Source organism: Lolium perenne, chromosome 2 (assembly GCF_019359855.2).
Source record: "Lolium perenne isolate Kyuss_39 chromosome 2, Kyuss_2.0, whole genome shotgun sequence".
Lineage (NCBI taxonomy): Eukaryota > Viridiplantae > Streptophyta > Magnoliopsida > Poales > Poaceae > Lolium > Lolium perenne.
In genome coordinates, this window is record NC_067245.2 from 227349162 (window position 1) to 227362948 (window position 13787).

General features: G+C 39.9%; 1 long non-coding RNA gene across 4 annotated transcripts; it reads left to right on the plus strand.

The window, feature by feature from the left end:
* Nucleotides 1-4149: 4149 nt before the first annotated feature.
* LOC127335097 (uncharacterized) lies at nucleotides 4150-13786 on the plus strand. 4 transcript variants are annotated; one of them, XR_011752433.1, is made up of 9 exons: nucleotides 4150-4574; nucleotides 4876-5088; nucleotides 5240-5403; nucleotides 5552-7334; nucleotides 7492-7554; nucleotides 8310-8415; nucleotides 8841-8984; nucleotides 9582-10951; nucleotides 13393-13786. It is a non-coding gene; the product is annotated as an uncharacterized lncRNA (long non-coding RNA). The 4 variants fall into 4 exon arrangements; XR_011752434.1 differs by lacking the exon at nucleotides 4150-4574 and having other exon boundaries at nucleotides 4824-5088; nucleotides 9582-9650; nucleotides 10858-10951; XR_007872597.2 differs by lacking the exon at nucleotides 4150-4574 and having other exon boundaries at nucleotides 4824-5088.
* The last annotated feature ends 1 nt before the right edge of the window (nucleotide 13787 follows it).

Below are 13787 nucleotides of genomic sequence, written 5' to 3' on the forward strand. Positions count from 1 at the left end.
TCCCACTAATACCATATCTTAACAAAACTATTAACTAGTATAATCATTTCAAATTTCCAAAGAGGGAGACATATGCCATACCTCTTACAGATGACTTCATATTATGTGTTCCTTCAAAACTCATAGTAGATCACTCTCATTAATAATATCAAAGCAAAGAGGAAAATGAAAACCCACTTTTTCACGAACAAGGAAAAAAGGAAAACTCTTTTTGTATTTTTGTGAATTTGGGGTCCGCGGTGGAGTCTCGAAGGTTGATGGTGAGGTTGCTCATTTTCTCAACGCTTCCTTCAAGCGTGTACATATCCTCATAGGTGGTGAAGTCGTGATGTGGCTGATGCTCCTATTCGGGCCTTGCGTGGTCTTCTTCAACTTCTTCTTCTCCTTTGGGTTCATCTTGTTGTTGTTGTAGATTCACCTTAACATGCGCATCATAATGGAAACGCTCATCCTCGATAGATAATAGACCATTAGGCAAAGGGGCAACAATCAAGTGATCAACTCTCGGTAGTTTGAAGTAATATCTACCATTTATTTTTCTAATCATACCACATGCATTCAGAGTAGAAAAACCAAGACGGCGAGGTCCTTCCAATGCTTGTAAATTACATACATTGATGTCAAGTCCTCGTGCCAGAATGGTAATGACTCACCTCCGCATATGGGGCCCCGAGCTTCAAGTGCTTGGTGCTTCAAGTACATCACGAGAAGAACGCCCAAGTGTGGCTTGATGTTGCAGTTTGGGAAAATAGCCTTTGCGAGGACCATCATGTCATCTTCATTGACTCTTGTGAAATCACCACGTGCCTGCAAGGTGTTATCAATGACATAGTACAAATAGTTAATAGTAGGGCACTCAATATTGTTCCCTTCAGGGAGTGTATCAGGTACTCTCATCCTACTAAAATAATTTAGAGGAGCGGGGTTCATGGTGAAGCAAGTAATGCGGTTGGCGGTGGTGCTATTTTCAAAGCCAAAGTAGTGGTACCACTCATCCAGATTCAAGTCATACTCATGGTTCATAAAACAAAAGGATATCCGATCGACACCGGGTTGTTCTTCCCCGTGACGTGATACCGTCCCACTGTGTGTTTCAAGGTGCTAAGGAACTCGAGTGTCAAGCCGGGATAAGTGGAGGCCTCCTGAATAACAAAGTGAAGCAAACCAACATTGTTGCAAAGGTTATTGAAATCATGGCGTAAGCCTAGTTGGTTCAGAATATGGGGCCACACCCATTTGCTAGACTTGATCTCACGGTTCTTGAGGCGGTTGAAACGTTTGAGTTGGCATGTCTCATCGAACTCGACGCCAAATGCAGCATGGTTGTTCTCAACCGGTGGTGCGGCTTGTGCATCCATGGCACGTGCACGGATCCTCATGTTCATCTAAAAACTAATCAGTAATTAAGTACCTTTCCATATAAATTTAAAACTTTAACTAAATAAAAATTTGATCCACTAGAAATAAGCTACACATACTACAAAAGAATCTCCTCAAATTTCAAAATCTAACATGCCCATTAGGATGATGAAGTTCATAATAAGACCTATGTCTAGACTGATAATGGCAAGAGCTAGGACATGGATTTGCTGAAAATAAGTTGGGGATCGGAGGAGAAACGTACCATGGTTCGATGGAGTGTGAGGAATCGAATCAAGAAACGAACAGATTTGAAGATCCAATTGAGTTGGTTTTGAATTTGGAAGAGGAAGAGAGAGCCTATGAATGAATTTGGTTTAGGTTTACCTCTTCCCTGGGCATATATCGTGATCCGATGCGTGGTACGGGCGAACGGTAAAGGCACAACCTGCCCGTACTGGATGCCGACGCTACATGATCGAGGTTGATATGTGGCGGTGCACTTGGTACAAGCATAGTCCTCCGTACACTAGCTTCATCATCTTCGATTCCTCGGCCTTCATGAACTCGATCGCTGCACTTTCTGCAATTTCATGAAACTCGCATGTAATTTAAGCTTTGGGATGGAGGTAGTATTATTTTTAGAAATTCAAACTAGCTATGTCAAATTTGACTAAGTTTTTCCCAAAAATTACTAACATGCAAAATACAAATCAATATCATTAGAGATAAAGAAATATATTTTCATATGGTATCTACAAAATATCATATTTTTTGATAGTTTCTTCTAAAAGTTCGATCAAAATTTACTTGGTTTGACTTTCTAAAAATAATATAAGCCTTAAGCTTTGAAATCCAAGTAGTAAGATATAATCAACATTTCAAAGCGGATTGAATGCCATTAATTTAGGTGTATACATTTTCTAATTAAATTGGTCAAATTTAAGAAGGTTGGACTTAGGACAAGAGCTAGAACTACACTTTATTTGAAGACGTAGTAGCAATGTACTCTCCCTCCATAGTAGAGAATAGTGAACATTCTAATTTTGGACAAATCCGCATAGTAGATGTTGTTGGCTTGGACGGTATGGACCTTGCTGCTGTCGATGGAGAGACACCAGTTCATGTCGACAAAGAGGGTGTGGCTATCAATGTTTCTAACCGGCTCGAGGATGCAATTCATCGTGTCCACCCGGTAGACCGGTTCGCCATTGCCCACCTTCCGCCCACCACAAACAACAGCCCCCGCAGACTCGACGAGGTAGAACAAATTATCTAGATATTCATCGCTAGATCAGGGGCCACTATGATGCCTTCCTAGGCATTGGCAGTCATGGTGGAAATGATGTCGTGTTTATCGGTGACAAACACGTCACCAACAAAGTGTGTGATGCTCTAGAGAACTCCAAATAGATTTGCCACCCTGTACAATTCTTCTCCAAATCCAAAAGCAGAGGGCCCTACCTCACTGCTCTCATCAGCCCACTGCACGGTGTGATTTTGAAGTTTTGATGCGAACACCCTCAACGACAGGGTGTCATGAGTACCGCAGACAATTGTTCCACCAGAATTTGCATCTTCGGGCGCTTCATTGCACCCGTTAAGGGTTTGAACACCAGAGTCTTGTAGGGCTGAACTCTTTGGCCTAGCACTATAAGGCCGCCCGAGGTGCCGACAAAGAAGTACCTACACATAGAAGAGAGTTGGAGAATTTATTAAATGAAAAAGATAGCAGTACAGATCTACAAAACTCAAACACTCATTTTCTTCTAACAAGTAGATGTACAAAATAACGACTCTAGGTGTTAGAGTTCTCAATCCTTGTATGATGTACTAAATTTCAGAGGGATTACCCCTGTGTTTGTTCGCTTTTTTTTTTGGAAATTAAACATTCCACCTAGACCAGCCAAAGTCTTCTTGTGGCTAGTTTCTCAAAAAAATTCTTAACCCGAGACAACCTGGCAAAACGTCAGAACTTTTGTTACCCTATATGCATGTTTTCTCCTAAGAATGAATCATTGGAACATCTATGCTTTAGGTGTTGTGTCTCCAAACTTCTCTCAGCTACTTAGGAAATAAACATTGAAATCATGATGTATAAAATTTCTTGCTATAAGGATGTTTGCTATACTTGTTGATCTCTTTAGAGATTATAATAACTTGGTCTGGAATTATGAGACTATGTTTCATTTTAGTGAAATGGAATAGGGTGGATGCCTTATTTCTAAGAAATTAGATCTACAAGATTGTAGACTTGATCTTGTCTTGAGAAGTGTGATGTTATGGTAACATAGCTAGTTACCACCCCACTCTCTTTCTTCATTTATTGTCATGCCATGTCATCAAAATATTTTGGGGGTGTGTGATGTTACTACCTATGTTACTCCCACTATGATCAGTCTAATAAGTATAACATGCATGATACCACATCTAAAGGTATAATTGTTGCACCCCCATGGGGCTCTAGCAGCGATTTGAGAATTGTGGCCATTAGATCTTTCCAGGTGGGGTTACTTGGTCGATCTTGTCCGCTCATTCCGGGCGTGGACGCGCGTGGGAGGCCTAAAATTCATTGCCCCTCCCTAGCTGAAACCAAGAATCAGCCAATTTCTACCCGTTTGCTTCTGCGTTTGGGACCCGCAGCTCGGCCGGTCCACTCGTCAGTCACTGGGTTGGTTTCTGGTTGGTTACGCGTGGCTGAGGGCATAGGGGTCCGCCGCCCACCCAATCCCCACTCACATTCCTCTCCCCCAATCCCCACTCATGACCAATCTCCACCCTGCTCGCCGCTCTCTCTTCCTCGGCTCCAATGGAGCGCAGGCAGCATCACGCCGCCTCCATGGGTTCCCCTCCTCCCCACCGCGCCGCTGCCTCTCCCCCACGGTCGGAGCAGCGTACCGTCTCCGCGCATCTTGTCATTGCTGGGAGGAGCTGAGGACCACGACCCAGGCCACGGGTCAAAACCCTAGGCGCTGCCTCCCACTCCCGCATCCTTCCATGTCCTCGCCCGCGGCGCTCCCTCCGACGTCCCTCCCTCTCCTCCCTCATGGCGCTCCCTCCCAGCCCCCTCTGAGGGTGCGGCTCAAGCGCGCGGGAGCAGGGCCGCCGGTGGAGCGCGGCTCAAGCGCGCGGGAGCAGGGCCACCGGTGGGGCGCGGCGCGAGCTCGCAGGAAGCAGCCCACGCTTCTCCATGTCATCTTCGTGAAAGCCTGCAGGTACTCCCTATGTGCACAGTCGTTCTCCTCTCCGCTCCTTCTCCTCCCCACATCCCGCCTTTTTGAGTGTGGTGGTGTCCGATCCTAGCAAGTCCATGCCCTCCAGTATCCTCTCTACTCTCGGTTTCTCTCTCCCGTTGATCTTTCGTCTCGGCAGTACAGATGGGATGGCGTGAGGCGGCGGCCTCTGGATCAACTTGTCTGTAGTAGTAGCAGCTAACAACGCATGTCTCTGAAAATCCTCCCTCTCTAAGGGCTAGGAAAATTATTAATTGATTTTTTGTAACAACACTGTGTGCAGATCTAAGAAAAAAGAGAAGGAAGAATGCCGGGGGAGTTTTGTGAAGAATAAGAACAAGGCCAAAGTCAATTTCTCCGAGTCATATCTTATTCGATTAAATTCTCAAGTGATTGAACTATATGAATTGTTGATTTTCCTGAAAACTGTGTGTGTCGGTTTGAGGAAGAAGAGAAGAAAGAAGAATCTGGGGGGAGTTTTCTGAAGAAGACCAAGGTCGTTTTAATGAGCATATTTTGTTCGGATAATTTCTCAAGTGGTTGAACTGTTTGTGAAATTCTGTTTATAAAGTGCTTAAATATTTTTGGGTGTCGCTTGATGCATATTGCACGATTAAGCTTATCAGTAGCTTTTTTTTTGTTTGCAGAGAAAAAGGAAAAGGATCAATGGAGGGTTCTGATTTTATAGAAGCTGGTATACTTAACAGGACCACAGGATCCAAGCAATCTATCCTCTTGTGTGCATTTGTACAAAGAAAAGAAAATAGCTACGACTTGTGGCAGTTAGTCAATTGAATCCTCTAACCTCTAGGTAACAATCTGATCCAGTGTATCAATTAAGGAAACAAGGAATAATTTCCTTCTCCTGCCTAAGTTCACTATTGTTGCTTTTGATGTCCTACTACCATCTACAAAAGATGAGCTGATGCTATTAAGTCAAGCATTTTGTTTATATACAGGTAACATGCGGTGGAGGGGAAAACCTTGCGCTCCTTCACCTCTCTCTCAGCCTCACCCGGATGCTTCTTGTTATTGTTCTTCCTCGCTTGACTGTTGTGGATGCGCTAGGTTGTGTTGGTCAGGACATGGCGTGAAGGCAGCAACGCTCAATGTCACTCGAGTATGTTGGTTAATGTGTGTGAAATTTTAGATGTAGTGCGCCATTGATGTTAAACTTTATATTTTATTTTAGCATCTGGAGAAAATTGGCCATGACATAACTTCAAAATTTTATAACACTCTTGTGTCAGCTTTACTAGGTTTTTATGGGTGAGCAATTCTAGGAAAGCTAACAATGCCTTGAAAATAGGCTGTCTTAGTTTTTTTGAAGATATTTTATTTCGGAAGGATTTTAGTTGTACGAGTCCACGAGGGAGTGAATTTTTCTTATTCCAAGTTCATTCATTGGAACCACCATTTAGTTTGAGTACCTGCACTGCACAATTCAATACATATCATGGATATATCATTTAGCGGTATTTTAATTTATATATGTGGATCTTATTATGTTGTGGGAAATTTGTTTCTCTATAATGTGTAAAATATGTCAATGTCTTTTTAGACCCAGAAGTGGACAAGGAGTATAAGAGGATCTCTATCAGTATAAAGAAAAATGCAGAGAAGATCAAGGTACGATTAGGTCATTGAACCTTCGATAACTAATTTGGATCAGAGGTAGTAATAGATCTATGTTCATCTCTCTTTTGCACAATATTTCTTGAAAGGGATGAAACAAGTTTTTAACAATATTTGTTTTGATCCAGCAAGGAATGCACAAATCTTTATCTTCTTGTTAGTCCAAATGTAGCAGAGGAGATTACATGGGTATGCTTTAGCACTACAATAGCTCATTCAATTCGCCTTTTCACTTTTCTTTTGCTTAAACTATGGAAGGGTTGACCTCACGTTAGGTCAGACATGGAGAATTAATTAGCCCACATGCAATTACTTTTAGTACCAATTCAGAAATGCAGTATGATGTGGGAATAGATGTTGTACACATTGTCAAAGTGTATATTACTGTTTTTTTTCCTCCAGATTATTTAGTCCATCTAATACTCTAATAGAGAAAAATTATCCATTGTGCTGGTTCAGGTTTGCCTTTCCTCCTCTTTTCCCCCAATCTTGATAAACAACACTGTATATGTTTTTAGTATTTTGATTTTGCCATTTCCAAGTGGATGATTAGGTTCAGATCTTAGATGTTGCGTGATTTAGGTACTTTTTTGCGGTGCACATTTTTTTATCATGGCCATATACACATGTCTCCTAAAAGGTGCGATGAGATATTTATTGGTTGTAAAATCTAGAGGATTCATATTTGGCTGAACGATCGCGTCGGCCATTGGCGCAAAGTTGGGAAACTCCCAGGTAATCTCACCTGTAAATTTGACCATCCACGGGGCTGAAGAGGATCTGGCATGTATTTATATCAAGTGTTGTTGTGCAAGTACTACAACACTCTGAATCTATTAACTAGCCCACTAAGCACGCTACTGCACTTTTCTAAAAAGTTTCTGTTGAGTAGACTCATTAAATTCTGCTACAAGGTGGATCAGACATTGGAGAGATTTTAAGCATGTTCTGGTCGATTAGGCCGCAGCTTGTCATAGTTTACAGTCACAATCGTATGTACTGCTGATTTTATTCTCAGAGACAGTGAAGGTGACTTGATTTCCGAGAGTTATGTACTTGCATATGGAACGGATTACTTTGAGATGCACCTCGGAGCCATCGAACCAGGTGAGCTCGATGATTTGGTCGCAACTGATGGTACACTTTCTGCACCCATAAGACTAATTCGTGAGGATGTTTTACCTGTTATTCTCTTCTCTATAAAACTGAAATCTTGCATGAGACCATGCTAATCTTGGAACTGTGCATTATGTCTTTATTGCAGTGCATGCCAAAAAAATTGTTCTGCTCATTTTCGGTATCAAGAGCCTGTGGTTCAGCTATTAAGGTAGGTTCGCCCTATGCTGCTCAGGGTGATGGTCTGAACTGTATTTCCAGATAGTTGAGTGGATAACTTGTACTTATTTGTTCATCAATCCTACTCAAATTTACTGAAAATGAAGATTCTAAGTACCTCTAATTAATGAGTTGCTAATGCTCCGTACCATTGTACATGTGTATTTCTGAATGGTGATTGACTTTGATGCTTCGACGTGAGAATATGTTAAATATAGTCCAAATGAAAGCTATGCATACCTTAGTCGGCAGTTCTACTAGACCTCTTTTTGCCTAAATGGAAGCACATATTTTCTAGCTAACTAATCAGTCTGCATGTTTACATGAGTTTCAAATTTTCACGATTCTGTTGTATTGTGTTTCTTTTTCTCTATCAAATAATCTTTTATTTACTACAGAATTTGGTTTTTGTGATTATTTACTACAGAATTTTGCTTTTTATAAGATATGCATCACCATTTTTTTGGAGTAATGTTTAGATTATAGTTCCATTCCTGGTTGTACAAGTTATGGCGATTCTGTTGTATTATGTTTCTTTTTATAAGCTGGAACCTCTTGCTTTTTATCTAAATCAGGAAAGTCTTAAGACTAACACATTCAGTTATTTGTCTCCTGTGGCTTTTCACTAATGACACCCTTTTATTGGTACTTCATCTCATGGCAGGTCTTCTCAATATTATTTGCCTCCTGAATTCATGTGATCTCTTATAGATCTTACATCTCATTGCAATGTGCTTAACTCTACAGGTTTTGTGGTAGGAGCAAAAAAGACATGATTGACCTCACCGTGCGTTGTAAAAAGAATCATCACAAAGTTTGGACAAGCTACCAGGACACTTTCCGTAGACTAAAGGTACATATGGCCGATGAATAGCCAGGACTTATTGGCTTATTGTTTATGATGCCATTATGGTTCAGAGTTGGGCTTCTCTTTTTAGGCTTTTTAGATTGCAGTTTTTTAATATATCTCAGGTCTCAAAAAGTTATCCTTGCTTTATCTTGATAAAATATTTTGTTATTCTTGCAATCTGTGAAGCACCAAATTTAGATAGAGGCACTGCATATACTAACTATAGCATGTAAGACCCTTACTGTGAGTTATAGTTTCGTTTTCACTCCATTAGTCAACTTTGAATTCCAACAATAGTTTGCATTGTCTGGTTTATCGGTACTAATTTACATTTAGATGAGGTGAGCTTGGGTTGTTTTCTGTAATATTTGAGAACCTCATACTGTATTAAGCCCTGTGCTATATTAATTTCTGGAAATTGCGCCCAGTTTAGCACGCACTGATGGCATGCAGCGGACATAATGGTGGTAGTGATGGAGATGGCATGGTGGACGAGGGGGCAGCAGCCGGGTACACTCATATGAGGGCCAGGAGGGGTGAGGCCATAGACCGCCACAAACATTGCACATATGGTATGTATGTGCTTGCTTGTTTCTTCTCACACCTAAGCTGATTGTACTGGTTGATATTTTCTACAAAAAATATGGTTGATAATAGCAAAATTTTCAAACAGAAATAATCATTAGTTTGTTTCACCATTATAAGAAAGAATAAGCTTAATAGCATCAAGCAAAACTTCTATTGTAGATGCCAACATTTCTATTGACAAGATTGTCCATTAATTATATGGAGCGGAGGACAGATAAAAGGAATTGTCTGCATGGTGTCCAGGGGTACCAAATAAAGCCCTGCAGTAGTCTGCGAGCGGGCGTTGAAATTTTGAATCGAATTGACTTCCATCTTTAGAGGAGGCTATACATGTCCTTTTTATATGTTACTCCATGTTAAGAACGGAATCAAATTAAGCTAGCTTCAGAGTACTTGAGTGACGCAGGTTTTTACTTGCATATGGTTTCTTTGTTGTACAGAAAAAAACTTATCCAAGTTGACATTTTTCTGCAGAACCCTCAAATAATTCTTGCAATTGTCACCACAAATCCTATTTTGCTGCGTTCATGTATAATAGTATGTATGCTCGTTCCTTATATAATGCCATGAATTACCTGCAGATAAGCGCCGCACGTGTGCCAGGACAACCAAGTTATTTGTTCTTTGCCAGCGCCACATGTGCCATAACCGTAAGCCACTTATGTTTGTTCTTTTCCTGGACCAGAGATAGTGAAAAGGTTTGACATATTTCTCCAATGCAAAGTTGCAAAATAAAATGATAAATGCTATTCCTAAACAACTTTTTACTGGAGGTAGTTAAGTTCCATTTTGTAATTTCAATATGGCTTTACCAGGTAGGGAGTTCCCAACTACAAAAGACGTTGGCAAATTACATTATGCAGATTTAGAATGTTAAGTGGTATTTTATTCGGCACCATCTTAATCACACGATAGTATTGTACTTCTGGGCTAACTACAATATATTGGCAGAAATTGTCAAGCTCTTCGTTCTTAGGTTGTTGATTTTACCCTCATGCTCCCTTAACTTCAAGTGATGCTCTGAATAGTGTATTATTATACAGTAGATTTAAAGAAATTCTTGCTTACTGTCCAGGGTTTGTCCGTAGAAGATCCTTCTTTTGCTGCTGTAAACGAGCAATTAAACTATAGTGAGTTAAACATGATGTTTAAGGTTAAAGATAAAATTTCAAGGATTAAATTAACGACAATCTACCTTTATTGGCGAACTATTACTTCCTTGTCCACTTTTCTTTAGCCATGGTAAGCTGTTCAATATCTCCGTCATTGTACAACACCTAGGCAGAGAGAATATTTGTAATTAGTATACCCAGTACAGCCACGATATCTTATCATCATGACTTAAAATTATCAACCATACAGTTGTTGCACACTGTGATGTTAGGTAGCTATTCAAGATTCGTATTAGTGAGGATGAAGAAAATCCAGGAGCAGGAGAGAGTAAATTATATCAGTTCTATTTTTCATGTGTTTAAAGTCTCTGATTTGTTTAGTTTATGCATCAGAAAAATGCACTTTATTTGTAGGCTCCTACAAGTAACAATGAAGAAGAAAACTGTTTTGCTCTTTTATTGTATAAATTGGTTTGCAAGATAGTGATCTGTCACCAATAGGATGGCCACTAATTTAGAGTTTAGACTCTCATGTCTGCACTACTTGCTAACCTGCATCAAGAACAATTTTTATTGATAATCCAAACATGCACAACAATGATTTTAGTTCTTAATTTACCATATAGTTTTGGTTAGTGTGACTATCCTAAATATATTGTTCTGAGTATGGCATAAGTAAGTACTTCTCCATCTCCAAATATAAGCTTCGGAGATCTCCCATGTTTTTTGTCTAATTTTTATGCAGAGTTTTGGGACCTTCACACAGAAACAAGCATCAAGAACTCCAGATTTTGGGAGCTGCACAGAAAAACAAGCAGCAAGAGCACTTTGTTTTACTGGTAACCCAAACATGCAGAACTTTATTTTCAGTTATTGCTTTACATGTAATTTTCATGTGTATGATCACCGCAAATATACTGTTCTGAATATGGCTTAAATAAGTAGTCATCTATCCTGAAAAGTAAGCTTGGAAGGTCAACCTTGTTTTTTTGTCCATGGAATGACACACGTGTGGTGCGTGTGTAACAGATGGGCACTAATTTTTCTCTTAGCCAAATGGAGAAAAGGATTAACAGGAAAATGAAGAGGTCACCTTTAATTACCTTTTTGCTGCTGAAAACTTCGGCGATTCGTCTCGGGGCAGACCTAATAGCATGGCAACGGCATATGGCAACGCTCACTCGCCAATGGCTTGTTGTTGATAATGATCCAAGCCGTCAAGCTGGGATTCAGAGAGAAACCTGCTCCTATTTTTACCTTCCACTGCACACCATTTGGAGGAATCTGGGCATGCCCACGTTGGTGCTTGCACGTGCGCTTCAGGCTCCTCCAAAATCGTTAGGGTGTAGTAAATGACGATACATTGTCAGCAACCCCATGTTGATCAACGCCGGAGTTCGCTGAATTTGGGAAGAGGGGGAGCTGGTCGTCGGGCCAAAGTGAGAAAACGGGATCTGTAGTTCTGGGTAGGTACATGTGAGTATGCGATCTGGTAAGAGATAACCCAAATCTTTTTTGGAAGAGATGACAGAACCAGACCTGCATGGCTGCATGTGAGTGGCCAGCTTGGGAGGCACGTTGTCGGTTTATGCGTCCTGTGTGCTGCTGGGCCGTGTGTAAGATGCATGTGTGATTAGTGGCATCTGCATACACTAAAAGTTTGCTCCTTAATTTCTATGCACAAAATAGAAGTGTAAATAACTGTTAGCTTTCATCTAATGGCGGAGCATCACTTAATTTGCAACAAAGATTGCTTCTATTATTTACTTGATTAGCTGTGTTAGTGCTTAACAAGCACAGCATTGTTTTCTCTACATTTACCTAGCAAATGACTAAATTACAGAACTATCAGCTTTTGTCAACTAGCCTTACATTTAATCGATAGTAATATGGACGATGTTTAAATTTGTGCAAAGTATAGCAGTGTATGGAAGATGTATTCTCTATGTAGACTTCCACTGATATTTCTTATACCATGTACAAGATCAACCCTGAAAAAATATTAGTCGATCTTATCTTTCACAAGCTCATTAGGTACCATTTTCAGCCTAAAGTTAAAAATGTTAGAAATAGCTAGGTGTTTTATGCTTTCTATTGTTCCTACTGTTAAGTATTTAACTAGATATATTTTTGTGCTTCAAAATCCTTATGTTAAGTATCAAATGGCCAACTATTTTTTTCATCACGAGTGGTCGTCGATGCGGATTGCTCGATGTTGAGTCCACCTGCTGAGTGGCAAGACAAGAGGAAGGGGATCATGTGCCAAGTCGTGCACCAAGATTTCATATTGCAAATGCATATATTCCCAAGGATTTTTTTGCATGCAAATTAGGATAGGGCTCTACTGTATATATTCCGACCAAGATCCATATTACAATTGTGCACTGATTCATAGAAAATTGATTACTTAAATAATTCCAGTCTCAACCAAAATTATTCTTCGAAGTTGATTTCTTTTATCTTTGGATAATGGATTCATATTGTATGAGATATACATATGCCAAATGCTTTTTAATGTATATGGATTGCTAAATATTATCGACTTGTATAAATACTAATGTAATTCGTGCAGTGCCGGTTTTACATTTGGTCTTAGATTTGAATTTTCTCAGAGATCCAATCATTTGATTTATACATTTGTTTTAGAGTCCAAACTCTTGGCGTGTGATATAGGGGATCTGCTTACACAACCAATAAGGTCTTCTTTTCGTAGCCGATAGTCTGTTTCTGTACTTGTGAGTATTGTAGAGAGCTACAAGTGTGCCCTTAGATTAATAGTATATATTTAATATATGTGGTTTTGTTTCGAACGTGTGGCAGAATCACCAATTGTTAGTTGCTATAATATATTTTCTTGGTTGTATATAAATGTTTTTCCTTTGTAATTTACTATGGTTCACTACACGTTCTGTAAAACCTAAACAGATTATTATCATTTTTCCATCTATACACGAGTCTCACGGGATCGTGCGCCAAGGCGCACATCTAAATCTAGTATATGTAACTACCCACTATGAAGGTAGTAACATAGGGTAGTAACATGCACCATGTTACTACTCTATGTTACTCCCCAGTATGACTAGTCTAAAGTGATTTGACAGATGGTATGGATGGCATTCAATATAGTTCCACCAGATAACATTAATAATTTTTGGGGGAATTCGTTACGAGGCGTTAATAAGATAAATTGCAAATACACTGCATACAGTTTATTATAGGCATATGGAATGTCCGTAATGATTATATGTTTAACAATGCAAAATCTTCCTCCTTTATGCAGATTATTTCCATGGCTATGCACTGGATTTGTATGCAGTCCTTCCGGCAGCAAATGGAGAAACAAGATGATTTGGATACTGGGTGTCACTAGCTAGAGAGGGTTGCACGGGATATGTACAACCAGTACAGCTGGCGTTTTAATTGAAGAATAGCATATCGAAGCAGTGTCGTTTCATGCTCTCTCTAGAGTTTAGATGGTTTATAGATGTATCGAGGACTCCTAATGTATTTATTTTTAAACTGAAACTGATGTTGAAATAAGTTAACAAAAGGAGTTGAATGCATCAATCGATGCAGAGGCTCGAGCTATGCCTCCATTTTGAAAAATAATACCTTATAAGACGAGGGGCTAGATAGAAGTAGATAATCTTACTTACAACATATATTAGAGGTGAG